Below are 14,724 nucleotides of genomic sequence, written 5' to 3'. Positions count from 1 at the left end.
GTCATGCAGACTACTGTTCACAAAGTGAACCCAAAAGAAGAAAAGTCTCCTTTCATCTTGTCCCATCTCCACTAGTCTGCACCCACGGAAGCAATGCCAAGTTCTCTCAGCTGCAGTTGTTGCAGTCGCAACGGATCGGCTTCAAAGAACATAAGCGGCCGGGCTCGAGGCAGACCATTACTTGACAACAACTCATCGTCTGGCAGTTGTTCGGGTCTTTGGCAGAACAACATCGACAATCGCTGCACTGTCTAACATCAGACTCGTGGCCGTGTAAGTTGTTGATCACGTCGTCGAGAGGTCGGTGTTCGACGGAAGAAACAGGTATGTATTCGTCATGATTGGAGTGTGTTCCTGTCTCTGATGCTCCTGCATGCAAGCGTCGAGAAACGAGTCAGTGTAAAAGCTATAGCTGTATCATATCAGAAGATGAAGGATGACCTCTATAGGGAATAACGGAGAGCAGGAGACCAAGCATCAGAAAGAGGCTGGCGTTGTTGCCCATGGCAATAGGAAACTATGGCGAGCGAGAGAGAGGGAGGGAGCTCTTCTTTGTCTTGCTTAGAAGAGAATGTTTGTGACAGAACAATCTTTTGTGATCACGCGATCGCTTCTTTCCCTGCAATGGGTATTTGAATATAGATGGCCGTATGTGATGGGTATCAAGGCCTTATAAAGATCATCTCCACCTTGGTCATGCAGCGTCTGAAAATATTTGCCATAAAAGATTAATGTTGCATTTATACGAGGTACAAAGTATATATAAACGTTTGAGGAAGGATAGATTGCCCTCAATCGTGTGTGCATGTATCATAATAATTGAGCCTAGGCTTAATTAAGGATCTTGACATAGTAGGAATACATGATTATCCTAATCTTCTATAATGTGTTTATAAGCTTAAGCTTCCGTCGTAGATGTTAATCTTGAAATGATATTTGTGAAATACTTTATGAATAAATGGCTTTGTAAGGGAATTAGTTAATTGGTTAGAAATATGAATATGAGATACACGGAATTTGAGTCGATAATAATATATTTCATGCGAGAGTTGAATATTAGATTGGAGCATTATAGGTTATACCAATATTATCATATTATATTATTGAATTGGATCGAAAGTCGACTCTAAGTTCGTGAAGCAAGCTGGTGACCTAATTGAGTTCTATAGTAGTGATGGTGATAATTTGATACTCAGCTTTCATAATAGATGTTATAACTATATGTTGGGTTTACTCTGATACAGATAATGTAAGACAATATGAATGTTCTATTATCGATATTATCAACCCAAGAAGCAAGCATCGACGAAGGCATGAAGATGAAAGGATAAACATTTACGAATAAAAAGCTCATGATTGAAGGGGTGTTGTGACTATGCATGAGTGCATGAATTTTTTTTATAGAAATTTGAATATTTTAGAAAAAAAAAGGAAAATGACACATTGTGCAAGAACTAAATAAAATTTCGAAAATTAAAAAAAAAATAGAATATATCAATGTGGATCCAATAGAAAGGTATCCTCAAAATTTTAGAATATTTTGACAAGTTCTACTATAGGATGCATTATTTTTAGACTTTGGCCAAACATAGTGCATTGCATATAATAAAATATTTTTTGACAGCTAAATTTTTACCAAGTGTTTGTGACCGAATTAGAAGCTCAAATGTTCAAAATATTATATTAGTGCATGATTTTTTATGAAATTTTAAAAAAAGGAAAAAATGGCATACTATGCAAGAACATAATAATTCAGAAAAATTTTGAAAAAAAATTATGAAAATAAAAAATATTGTAATATGTCCATGTGGATCTAATGCATAGGTATCCTTCAAATTTTAGGGCATTTTGACAAATCCTATTATGTAATGCACTTCACATATAAGAAAATATTTTTGTGGGTCAAATTTTTATGAAGTGTTTGTGACTTACTTAGAAACTCAAATGTCAAAAAAATACTGTATGAGTGTCGGAATTTTTGGTGAAATTTTAAAATAGTTAGGCAAGAAAGAAAATGGCACATGATGTTAGGGCTGAATAATTCAGAAAAATATCAAAAAAATTTCTAAAATAAAAAATACTGGATATGTCCATGTGGATCCAATGCAATGATATTTCCAAAGTTTCAAAATATTTTGACAAGTGCTGCTATGCGATGCACTATTTTTAGATTTTAGCCAAAAATAGTACATCAAGTATAAAGAAATATATATTTTTATGGTCAAATTTTTACCAAATGTTTGAGACCTAATTATAAGATTAACTATTAAAAAATACTGCATGAGTGCATGAATTTTTTATATTTTTTAAAAAAACTTGAATGAAAAATATAAAATAACACACTATGCAGGAATTGAATAATTCAGAAAAAATATCAACAAATTTTAAAATAATAAAATATTAGAATATGTTCATATGGATCCAATTCAAAGATATCTTCTAAATTTCATGATATTTTTAAGTTTTACTATGTAATGCATTGTTGATGGGGATCAGAGGACTATCGCACCATTACGATAGTTCAAGATAATGCAGAAAGCTTCGTATCGTTCCATCGGAGCCATATGGGATTAAATGCCTATAGAGGGCTTATACTATATATATTTTTATTTTTGTATTAAATTACAATAAGATTTGGGTATAAGACGTATTTGTATTGGGCTTTGGGCTTAGACTTATATGAGTCATTAAAGAAAGATGTCATACACATATTTTAAAGTATATGTGCCAAAGGATCTTATAATGAACATGCTTCTTCATCCTATGAATCCCTAATCTCTTATTTATTATAAAGGGATATATAGTATTTATGCAAGATGGACACTTGTCCTTCTCCCGTAAATCCCTAATCACTTATCTTTTAGAAGGAGGTATGTCTTACTCATCGAAGAGATATCCATTTTTATAAAAATATTATAACAAAATATAATAAAATAAAATATCATTAAAATTGATATTATCTGAATTGAAAGAATTATTTAAATATTCAAATTTCAATATGATTTGGGTACCTACTTTTGTTTTCAAACTTATTCCAAATTTGATTTAAGTGTATCTAAATCAAGTTGAATCTGGTTAGAAATAACCCAATATAAAAAAAAGAAATGATATTGAGATAAATGAGATATGATTTATATTCTTAACATCCACGCTCACGTATCGATTGCATGCCTAAACCCAACACGTACAATTTGAATCCAATTGATGGATTTTTTTAATAAGTGAATAAGTTTTAGGATTTAAACATGTAATCTTTTACTCTCACATCATCTTAAATTTTTAATTAATATGATTATACTTAAAAAATAATATTCTTAACATAGTTTTTAACATCAATAGTATTAATCATAAAAATACACCCTTAACTCCGGATTAGAGGAGAGATACATTGTTACTAACTTATGCATTAAAGGGATTGGCTCGAAGCTCTTTTCGATCTCGATCTTTGTGCAGAAAATGAGTTAAGAGAAACCGCGCTCTATTTCTGATGACTCCTCACATGCGGATTAGGGCATATTATGCTCACGAAGATATCAACAATATTTTTTTCCTAATATTTTAGTACTAGAAGGAGGGTCCGATATTGTAGAAATGTCCGCAGATTGACCCTGCTCATGAACATTCGAGTGAGGCTCTCTTCTAACCCATGATACTTTCATATATGTCAATAATTGCCATTTCCCCATATAGATACATCCATCGTGTTGTAAGTACCAATGCAATATTGGCATTCATTCAATGATGCTAGACCCTCATTTTCAGGAGTGTCATTGATCCATCTACTCATTCCTACTGAGGCATTCTTGAACCTTAGCAAATGCAAACATTAGCTGGCATAATACAACATGTTACCCCGCTTCTACCTTGGTCAATCTAGCAAGTGATTGCACATGTTTGATGTAATGCTTATGTATGTCCATGTCTTTTGGCATGTTCACGCCTTGTACAACATGTAGAGGGGCGGTCGAAGGCTTAATAGTCTCATTTTAGTTGGGTTGGTGGCCTCTTTAGGCTTGTAAATAAAGGTTGTGTCATGTGGACACGTGCGAGAGATTTTTCGATCTGTAATGGACCATTTTACCCTTTGTTGTGTAACTATTCAGAGCTTGTAAAGTCTGTTTGTAATTTGCATTGTCTATGAAGTATTTTTCAGAGATGTTTGCTTGTGGATCCCGATTGAGGCGTTCTCTCTAACCCGTTCTCTCTTTCGTGAGTCCTAAGGGGCATGGGAGGCTTCGGGGAGGCTGACCTTTACGGACGGACACACAAGGGTGCCGCACGACTTAGGCAAAACCAGCTAAGTCCGTGACAGATGGTATCAGAGCGGGACAAGCACTCATAGAAGCACTTAGCATGCAAATGTGGGGGACTTAGCGGGGCTGCGTTGAGGGCAGTCAGCACACGCACGACCGTTTGGGGGAAAACGAGCATGGAGATGTAGGGAAAAGGAGTCGCTCGGATGAGCGGGCATCTGAGATTGGCATTCAGAGGAATGGCCAACCCTTCGTGCAAAAGACACCATGAGAACATACAAGCTTAGAAGAATGCAGAGCGCACAAAGGTTGGGATGGCTGAGTTTGAGCTACGGCTCAACGTTGACAACTATACTTGATGGTACTCAAGGCAAGCGAGACGCTTGGCAAAGGATGAGACCATCCAAGGTGGAATGAGTTGCTCAGCGATCGAAAGAGTTGTGCAAAGCTCACAGAGGTGAGGGGAATTACTAACTCAAAGAATTCGGTACTCATGCATGGGCTTGTTTGCGGACGATGGAATATTCGCGGCCATCCCAAGGTGACCGAAACTCGGCGCCATGGAGCATTGAAACTTTCTCTTATACATGTGAAGGATACGTTCGTAGGAGGCTGAAGTGTGCAACGAGTTCAGCATGTTACTAGGCCTTGAGGGGTGTAGCGGGGGCTGTATTGGCGTGGAGTCGCAATCTAGCAAGTGCGTTTGTAGGAGGCAGAACAATGCACTGTTTGTTCAGCAGATCGGAGTAGTCCAAGGGGATGGTGGTCTCCGAAACGAAGAGAGATGTTGCTCCAATGGGATAGTTATCCCGGAGGGATAAGTCCCGGCTCTCCAGAGGGAGAAATATGTGGGACGGACCTCACAAGTTGAGGAGGAGTACCTCAACAATGGACTGAGCAAGCGGCGAGGAGTCGTCGCATGATCTCGCTTGAGAGAATGCATTGCAAGATCAAGTGGGGGAGCGACCCAAAGCAACTTAAATGAAGGCACACTTGGAGTTGATGTGGAGATCGAACTCAAGGGAGGGCTGACCCGTGGAATGGTGGACGCGAGAGCCACCATCAACTCAATGCAAAAACGAGGAGCGGAGCAACTTGGGTGTAACTTGGCGAAGTACCCAAGCCGCATGAAAGGGAGTCAGCATAGAAGTTGGAACATGGAGCGGAGGCACAGTGCTTTCCTTAGACAGAGGTCAAGGACATGAACTCTTGCAGAGGCAAGAGTAGAATCATGTTGTTCCATGGGTCCTTCATTCTAACGGAGTGGACTCATTTTGCATGGTGCCAAAGGCGAAGGGAGCTTCTGGGCATATGCACCTTATCTTGGAGAAGCATTTGATGGAGGAACTAAGGTGACTCAATTTGCGGAGGCGAAATTGGGTTCAGGAGGCCTTAGCACGGGGCAAGAGAACTCAGAGGTGGGTATTCTTGAAGAATATGCCACAGTGTTGCCATGAAGGAAGCGGTGCGCAGCGGAGATTGTGCTGGTAGGGGCAAAGGCCCAGGATCCAGACAATGGTGCACTAATTGCAGCGATGTCGGGGGACTTCGGGAGCTACTAGGCGACGGATTGTCCTAGAGCGGTGCTTCATCTAGGTGTGACCCAAGAGTGGGTGGATGAAGGTCGATTGCCAAAGGAGCGAACAAAATCGAAGGTGGAAGAGACCCTGCGATGTATTGGCAGAGGCCACACATGGAGGGTTCACAATTCGAGTTTATTCCATAAGGATCAGAATGCAATGGAGATGTCACCAGGAGGCGACATGGTGCAGCGGATCATAGTGGAACCGTGGCAATGCGATATACACAACCTAGTTCCGTGAGGGACTAGATCATATGGAGGTATGATCGGGAGCTATTGGGAGCTCCACTTCGGTGAACAACACGACGGCAAGAAGAGCTATGAATTTAAGGAGTGAAGGCCATGGTACCGCAGAGGCGGGTCTTCCGAGCGTGTATCGAATTTTGCATCGGATGAAAACCTTGGTCATCAGCATATGGGGGTTGGGTTCCACCAAGGGAAAAGTTCGAATGCAAGTACCAGTGAGTTCCATGGGAGGGACTTGATCATGCAGAGGTATGATCGAAACAGCTGGAGAGTTGGACTGCTCTAGAGCTCATATTCGCTTAAGGGAGCCCGGCAAGTCAGAGGACAAGGTCGAGTAAGTGAACGTTGCTACCAAGGAAGCTAAGGAGAACAGAATCGGTGCAAACCCTACAACGTGATGGCAGAGGCCATGCATGGGAGTTGCAGTCTGTCTTTCCATCGACCAGAGGGAGCTACTTGGAGAACACAGAGGTGTTGAAGCAGGGGGTCGAAAGGGGCGAGGAAGCGACGACGAGTCCAGAGGGACTTAGCTACCCAAAATCAAGCATCAGTTAGAATGTAGGTGGACTCAGAGGAGTGCCACGGAGATATATCTACTAATCGTGAAGAAAAGGGATACAGATGCAAGGCGACGGATAGTAGGGCCATGGGCATGGCAGCGCCATGGTACCACAGAGGCGGGACTTCCGTGAAAGTCATTGATCCCTTGCTCTCATGGAGGGAGAGCGCTTGGTCGTGAAAGGGGCCGAGGAGGTGGAGCATGCAGAGGTAATCTCCAAGTACCGAGACAAGGCTGAAGGGCAGAGACCGAGGAAATTCGTAAGACTGGTGTTAATGAACTTCTCATCAAGATAGCCGAAAGTGAAGGACTTCGGGTCATGCAAGAGTACATAACCAAAGAACGAAGCAGGCAGTACGCGGTGTTGTACCTTTGCTACTCAATGGAGTAGGCGGTAGGGTTGATGGAGAAGATGGTACAATCCTAGAGGCGACCAAACCTATGAGAGAATTACTCCAAGTTGGGGTGAAAACTTCCTGCATTCCAGAAGTTCGATGGCATTGAGAAGGTGAATCATAGTAACTAACTCAACGCAAGGAGTGCAAACACTTCAAGTGCTTCAGAAGTGTGAGCAAAGAGCAGGCGAAGGCTAGTAACCAGCTCGATGTATGGAGTACAACCTCGAGGAGGCGGGCGAAGTCAAGTAACCTTTGCCTTCTCAACCCTTAAGAGAATGGGCGAAACCGAGTACCCCAATTCTCTTATCTATCCAGCATAGGAGCTCTGCAAAAGTTCAAAGACCCTTCGAAGACAATGGAAGACAATAGTTGTCAAATCCTCACCAACGGTGATCAGTGCTACTGAGAGTAGATTGTCCGCTTCATTTCCCAACGAAATGCCAATCGAAAGCGGAAGTGATGCGAACCTACTTGGATGTGACAACTAAGTGAAAGAAAAGTCAATGAGCAAACTTTGTGGAGGAATGACCCAAAACTTTAGAAGTTTGCGAGACGATGCTCGTTAAAGCTCCAACAAGCATCCACCCAATTCAAGCAGCATGAGGAATTTAAGAAACTGGCGTAGTAAGGATGGTCTTTTCCTTCATCTAGGGGATCCGTAGGAATCAATAATGATCAACACAACTCAGCCAACCCCACACCAGAGTCAGAGTCATTGGTGAGTTGAAGCAGCATGGCGGATCAAAGGTTCGACTACTCAAAAACAACAGCGGAGAGCAGCTAGGAGCCAAGAGGCGCATTGTAGTTGGAGTAGAAGATTGAAGACTCAGCAAAGGCAATGAGTTGCAGTGTCGACAAAGGCTTCAACGAGGACGTCGAAGGAATAAGTCGGGGAGAATGTCACGGACAAACTTCTAAACAAGATGTTTGATGTAATGCTTATGTATGTCTATGTCTTTTGGCATGTTCACACCTTGTACAGCAGAGAGGCGGCCGAAGGCTTAATAGTCCCATTTTAGTTGGGTTGGTGGCCTCTTTAGGCTTGTAAATAAAGGTTGTATCATGTGGACACGTGCGATTGATTTTCGATCGATAATGGATCATTTTACCCTTTGTTGTGCAACTATTCAGAACTTGTAAAGTCTGTTTGTAATTTGCATTGTCTATGAAGTGTTTTTCGGAGATGTTTTCTTATGGATCGCGATTGAGGCGTTTTCTCCAACCCGTTCTCTCTTTTGTGAGTCCTAAGGGGCAGGGGAGGCTTCGGGGAGGCTGACCTTTGCGGACGGACACGCAAGGGTGCCGCACGACTTAGGTAAAACCAGCTAAGTCCGTGACAGTTCATTGGGGTCCTCTCGCCCAATGAATTGTTAACATCTCATAGGCATCCAAGACCTATCGAGCCACCAATCGAGGGAGCACCCCACTCCTCGATCATAGAGTTTAGTAGGCTATCCCACCACCGCTTCACTCCGTTTGAATCTGAGACTCACTCAATCGATTCAACAGACAACTCTCTTAGACTTTCGAGAATATTCCTAAGACTATTCCATATGGGAGGTAGCTCGGTAGTTTGGTAATTGACCTAGCTATCGTTTAGACTCTTATCCATATGAGTAGGAGAGTGTTGGGCTTTTTGACCTTTATCTTCTTAGGAGCCTTCTGTGACGTTAATGTACAAAGTGATAACTAACTAATTGTATATACCCTATTAGATATTTACTTTTCTTTTCAATCTTATTTCAAATTTGATTTAAGTGTCTCAGTTCAATCAGGTTAGAAATAACCCAATAGAAAAAAATGATATTAAAATAAATGAGATATTTATATTCTTAACATGCTTGCTCACGTATGGATTACATGCTTAAACCCAACACGTACAATTTGACTTCAATTGATTGATTTTTTTTTTTGAATAAGTGATCAAGTTTGAGGATTTAAACATCCAATCTTTTACTCTCACATCATCTTAAATTTTTAATTAATATAATTATACTTAAAAATTATATTATTAACACAGTTTTTAACATCAACAGTATTCAAATGATCCATGACTATTACAAGTGGATAAAAAAGGAACAAAAAATTGATCATTTTTGGGTTATATAACTTATTTAGTCACTGATCAGTACTTTAGATTCATAGAAGGCTCATTTATTAGAACTGATTGAACTCAACCCTTACTGTGCTTATGTAGCAACTGAGGGAGAAATCGATCAACCGAATCTCGTATCTAACTTCGTGATCGGGTGCGGATGCCTCGAGTCGTGTTTTCGTCAACGGATCAAATACGTCGCAAGAAAAGATGACGTGGATGAAGTCACGCGGCGTATACGATTCGGTGCACCTATGGACCCCGCCGAGTCATCGTCACGAAGAGCGGAACGAGGTAGCGCCAGGGCCGATTAATCGCGCGCGGGGAATCTCCCCGCTCGCGCACGTGCGCCGGAACCGACGCCAGCCAGTGCCGCCTGCCGTCCGACGTCTCTCCAGCCTCGTCCCTTTCCTCCGTGTATCAACCACCGGAAGGGAGTCGATTTATTCCAGTGTGTGCAAGGAGGAGGGCTTTTGTTGAGGGCTTCGGTGGTTCCTGACGGAGGAGGAGAAGCTCTGGGTGCAAGGAGAGAAGAAAGTATAGGCATCGTTCGAATCAGATCGCGTGACGGAGACGGATTTCTTGGGAATTCACGAGAGGGATTTGGACCCGCAGACGTCGGAGGAGGACACCGGTGGGAGCCGCCAAGATTCAGGGATTAGGTTTGCTCAAGCTTTCAATCCATCGAACTTTTCTTTAATTTTAATTGTAATTTATTTTCTATAATTAAACAAATCATTTTTCCTTACTATTTGAAGTTTGATTTTCGACTCTCGGCTAAAGGTGTGATTTTGAATGATTTGATCGACTTAGGTTGCTAAAATTATTGGACTATCTGAGATAAAAGGTTGGTCTTATATTTTCTTGAAGCAAATCTTGTGAGCTGTGGATCTGGCAACTGTTACGAAGACCGAGTACGGAAAATACGACGCTTTTATGGTGGTGTGGCATTTTATTCCTTTTTTCTAAAGATTGAAACGGTAGGAGATTTGATTGCCTTCAGCAACGGCATTAATTCTGGTTTCTAAAGCTGAGTAATTTACTCTCTTGATGGGTTTAGTTCGTTTCTTTGGAAAAAGATATGATTTTTGTGTGTTTGGTGCTCTAACAGCTGAATTTTTCAGTAAAATGTTGGAAGCCAGAGGCTCAAATTTGTAATGGATGCTATCTTTGAAAGATTCTTGTCTTTAACTTCTTGCTGCTCTAATTACTTTTGCTCGACTGTTGGTTGAGAAATGCGTTTCATGTTTCTGTTATTGGAAAGGAAAACGGGGGCACTTTAGAATTTGAGTCCATCAGACCCATCGTATTGTAAATTTTTGAGATGGTTTTTATTGTGATATATGTCAGTGGTCAGTTGATTTGTATAGCTTTTGAGAATAATCAATAGTCAAATTAATGGAAGATGCTTCTGATCTAATTCCAAATCTGCTTTTGCATTTGTTTCTAACTCTCAGCTATGTAAGGAGCTTCAACAGTGCAATGGCCTTTCTTGAACAAGATGTCTACCATGCAGCCATTCATGTTCTACAAGGATGCACAAGAGGAGAAGTCAAGAAACTATGTCTCTGATGAACACTCATCTTCGAGATTCCAACCTGTATCAGCCATTGATGCCTTTGAGGCCAATCAGGTACGTGTGCATCGATTTTCCAACTGGTTTTAGACATAATCAATCATCACACTGGTCATTTTGCTCACCAAACTGGCATGTTGCCGTGTCTTGATCTTGTAGAAATGCTTCAGTTTCAACATATGGCGAAGGATGAACCAATATCCATTCCATGCATATCAGCCTCAGAACACTGGTTTTGTTGATTCTTCACAGCACAAGTTAAATCACTCTAGTCCTGTCAACATGAGCAGTCCTTCGTTCAAGACTGTGGGTGCTCTAAATGGCCCTAATATAGCAGTCACCTCTGCCAAGCAGCAGCCTTTTGGATGTGGCACCACCATTAACACCCCCTGTTGGTGGCCCTGTGCTTGGAGCTTTTAATCCAAGGTAAGATATTTTCTGATAAGTTTCAGGAGAAAGCTTTCAACTCTTTTCTTCAGACACTATACATTCCATCTTGTTGACAATATGGCATGATGTATTCATTTATCCAGCAATATGACCAACATTACCACCAATATTGTAACATCCCCGATTAGTCCCACATCGAAAGTGGGCAAGACTAAGATTGACTTATAAGGGTCTAATGAGTGTACTACTATCAACTTCAGCTTAAGCATTTTGGTCAGTGGTTAAGACCAAACAAAGTTGATAGGCTAGTTAGCCCATCAGGCTCGAGTCAAGACATTTGGTATTAGAGTCGACCTAGCATTTGGGCATTTTGGGGCTTGAGTGGGGTGATTGTAACACCCTTGATTAGTCCCACATCGAAAGTGGGCAAGATTAAGATTGACTTATAAGGGTCTGATGAGCGTACTATTATAAAAACTTCAGCTTAAAGCTTAAGTATTTGGGTCAGTGGTTTAGACCAAACGAAGTTGATAGGCTAGTCACATCCTGAATTTATAAAAAGAATAATAAATCAGTAATTTATTATCCATAATAAACTCCCTCCTTTTCTTTTCATTCTAAAATCTATTACACAATAGTAGATTACTCATCATGTTCTCAAACCAATAATCATTGCATATACCTGTTCCAAATACTAGGTTGAGTTGAGGTAATTGCATATACCTGTTCCAAATACTAGGTTGAGTTGAGGTATGACGGGTTGAGCTATATAAAAAGAGTGATGATATGTCTAATATCAATCGCATAGTTGGGCTGGGCCTTACCATTGAACTAAGCCATGCTTGGCTCACGAATTGATCATAGACACATGAGTTGGGATGAACTAGGCTAAGCCTCACTTATAAGTTGGGCTGGGCCTTACCATTGAACTAAGCCATGCTTGGCTCACGAATTGATCATAGACACATGAGTTGGGGTCGTATCTGACCACCTAACTGAGTTGTACCTAGTCATATGAGCTGGTTAATGCCTAACCACATGGTTGGGTTGTACCTTACCGTATGAGCTGAGTCATACATGGCCATATGGATTAGATCGTACATAGCCACATGGGTTGGGTCATGCCTGACCACATGGGCTAGGTTGTGCTTAGTCACATAAGCTAGGTTGTACATGATCACATGGTCTGAGTCGATTCGATTTGATCGATCAACTTGACACCCAAATTAGACTCCTCTTATTAAATTATATTTTAATATTTAAAATTATTAAAGGATTATTCAAATACATTAATTAAATCTGTAAATTCATGATCTAAAATTTAAAACTAATTATATTACAAAAATTCACACATAATTCTTGAAATATAGATATAACTAATTAAATAAATTAGAACTATTATACTAAATAATAATTTTAATAATTAAATCAATATTAAAATTCACTTAAGCTTAAAAGATCAATACAAATCAAATAATCAATCTAACATCACAAATCAATTATTATTATTCAAAAATCATGAAATTTCGAAATTAAAACATCATTATTCATTATAAAATTGTAACAATCTCAATGTCAAGATTTCAAAACACAAATCAAAGCTAATTAAAAAGAAAGGATCCTACCTCTCTTCGATTATCTCTTTCTTGATATCATCCCCAAAAAGTCATCTCATCAATCCTCCTATTGTTAGGCCTAGTAGAGAATGAGGGATGAATAGTCCCTTTACATAGGAGAAGATGAAATCTCCCCGAAAGGTAAATAATAATTTAATTTTTATTTTTAATTTTTTTACATTTATTTTTACACACAAAAAAGTAATATAATATTTATTTCTTATAGTTCACATACAAAACTGGAATGTAAACTATTTACTTCCTAAATATCAAATCACTCATTAGGAAATAAATCAATTAATAATTTAATTGATTAGTAGAATTCCTAACTTATCCATATGATTAGGGAAACCAAATCTAATCATTTCCTTAACTATAATACACAAATATAGAAGTTAATAATAAAATAATATATCATTTATAGTAATTAATTTATGTTAAGGGAAAAATTATCGGTGATTACAAATATGACTGCTCAGCTAACTATTTTCTGTGGGAACTGCATAAATGTGTATGATGACATTCCATTGGATATGGTATTCCAATTTTGATGTGAATGCCATGGTTGTGAAGCAATTTTGTCGATTAATTTTCTTTTCACGCTTAGGTAATTATATTATTGGCTAGTAAGGGATCTACAGTGACTTCAAATGCTTGAATTCGAGATCTGAAGCACCCTTACTAGCTGCAGCCTCAGTACCAGCTGAAGTAGTAGAATCAGATGGTTTAACTACGAAAATGACTTTGAGATCTAACAGGAATCATGTGGTATCACCCTGCTCATATCCCTCATGCTCGACATCAGTTATGTCATATACAGTGGCTAGCTCAAGTGGTGGTGATAGCACCTATGATGACACAATGGGGACTAAAGCTGTTGGTTCCATGGTTCCTACAAGCTGGCAAGAAATTTCCAAAAAATAAACTTCAGTTTTAGGATTAGAAATTGTAGCAATTGACATGCCAAGAGGTCATTAGCTCTAAGGTTTGATGAATTGGCAAACTTTGTTTCTCCAGAATAATGAGGATTTTAATCGTATCTCATATACAGTCTTTGTTTCTGTGTCTACTAAATTTTTGATAACTTTTTAATCAGGTTAAATAGCCCAGGTAAATAAATAGATTGGTGATTTATATGTGCAGCTGTACATCAAGCTCATAAGGCATCACTATCACGATTCCTGGAAAAGCGCAAGGAGAGGTGAGATTGTTCTGTTTATGTGCATTTGATTAACTACATCCACTGCTTATCTCTTACCTTCTCTACTTAGATCCTTTCGATACAAGACCATGAGCATTAAGGACCATTCTTACTTTCTTTAATGAATTTATGTTCAAGTGTATGACAAAATACATTGTTCTTGTTTATATTAATATTTCTTCCATTCACCTTGTCAAGAGAGGTGCTTTGCTCTAAGTTGTTCATTTTCAGGATGACCAATACGATTCCATATGCTTGTTCCAAGAAAATTCCTGAAAACAGTAGTAGATTCTGAAGTTGCTATGTGTCAAGCAAAATTTCATTGGCTGATATCAATCTTTCGAGGAGAGGACTTATGGTTTGTGGCACACCAAAAGAGCAGCATGGACAGTGGGGAGTCCCTAAGTATTAAGCTAGCATAATGAGTTTGCATTTGAATCAGGCCTGTAATGTATGATTAAATTATTTGTTCATTTCAGTGATAAAATTTCAGATGACAGATATCATAATGTACTCTGTGGTAGAGAGTCTTATAGGGATCTCTGATTACTTGTCCCAATATGATTCAAGTGCTATATCATAGAGAAAAAGATGGTTATATCAGGAATTAGATTATGTTAGTCCCTTTGGTCCTCTGATCTTGATGAAAAAGAGTTACCTTTTCGGCACCCTTACTGTTTAGAAGATCACTGAAAATTGTTGCAGATTCTGATGATCAATTGATACCAGGCACTTAAGCTTGCATTATATATGTAATTAATACATACATGGCATATTTAGATTCAAGTAAATTGGCACATCTGCAGTT

The 14,724-nt window shown here is 39.4% G+C and overlaps 1 non-coding gene across 1 annotated transcript; it reads left to right on the top strand.

Moving 5' to 3' along the window:
• The first annotated feature begins 9,385 nt into the window (after nucleotides 1–9,385).
• On the top strand, nucleotides 9,386–14,526 carry LOC103995253 (uncharacterized). Its single transcript, XR_010515435.1, has 8 exons — nucleotides 9,386–9,795; nucleotides 9,947–10,113; nucleotides 10,591–10,766; nucleotides 10,869–11,135; nucleotides 13,158–13,251; nucleotides 13,733–13,751; nucleotides 13,859–13,916; nucleotides 14,148–14,526. It is a non-coding gene; the product is annotated as an uncharacterized LOC103995253 (transcript).
• The last annotated feature ends 198 nt before the right edge of the window (nucleotides 14,527–14,724 follow it).

This window comes from Musa acuminata, chromosome BXJ1-8, assembly GCF_036884655.1.
Source record: "Musa acuminata AAA Group cultivar baxijiao chromosome BXJ1-8, Cavendish_Baxijiao_AAA, whole genome shotgun sequence".
NCBI classification, from domain to species: domain Eukaryota; kingdom Viridiplantae; phylum Streptophyta; class Magnoliopsida; order Zingiberales; family Musaceae; genus Musa; species Musa acuminata.
The sequence above is the reverse complement of the archived record's forward strand: the minus strand, read 5'-3'. Positions and strand labels throughout refer to the sequence as shown.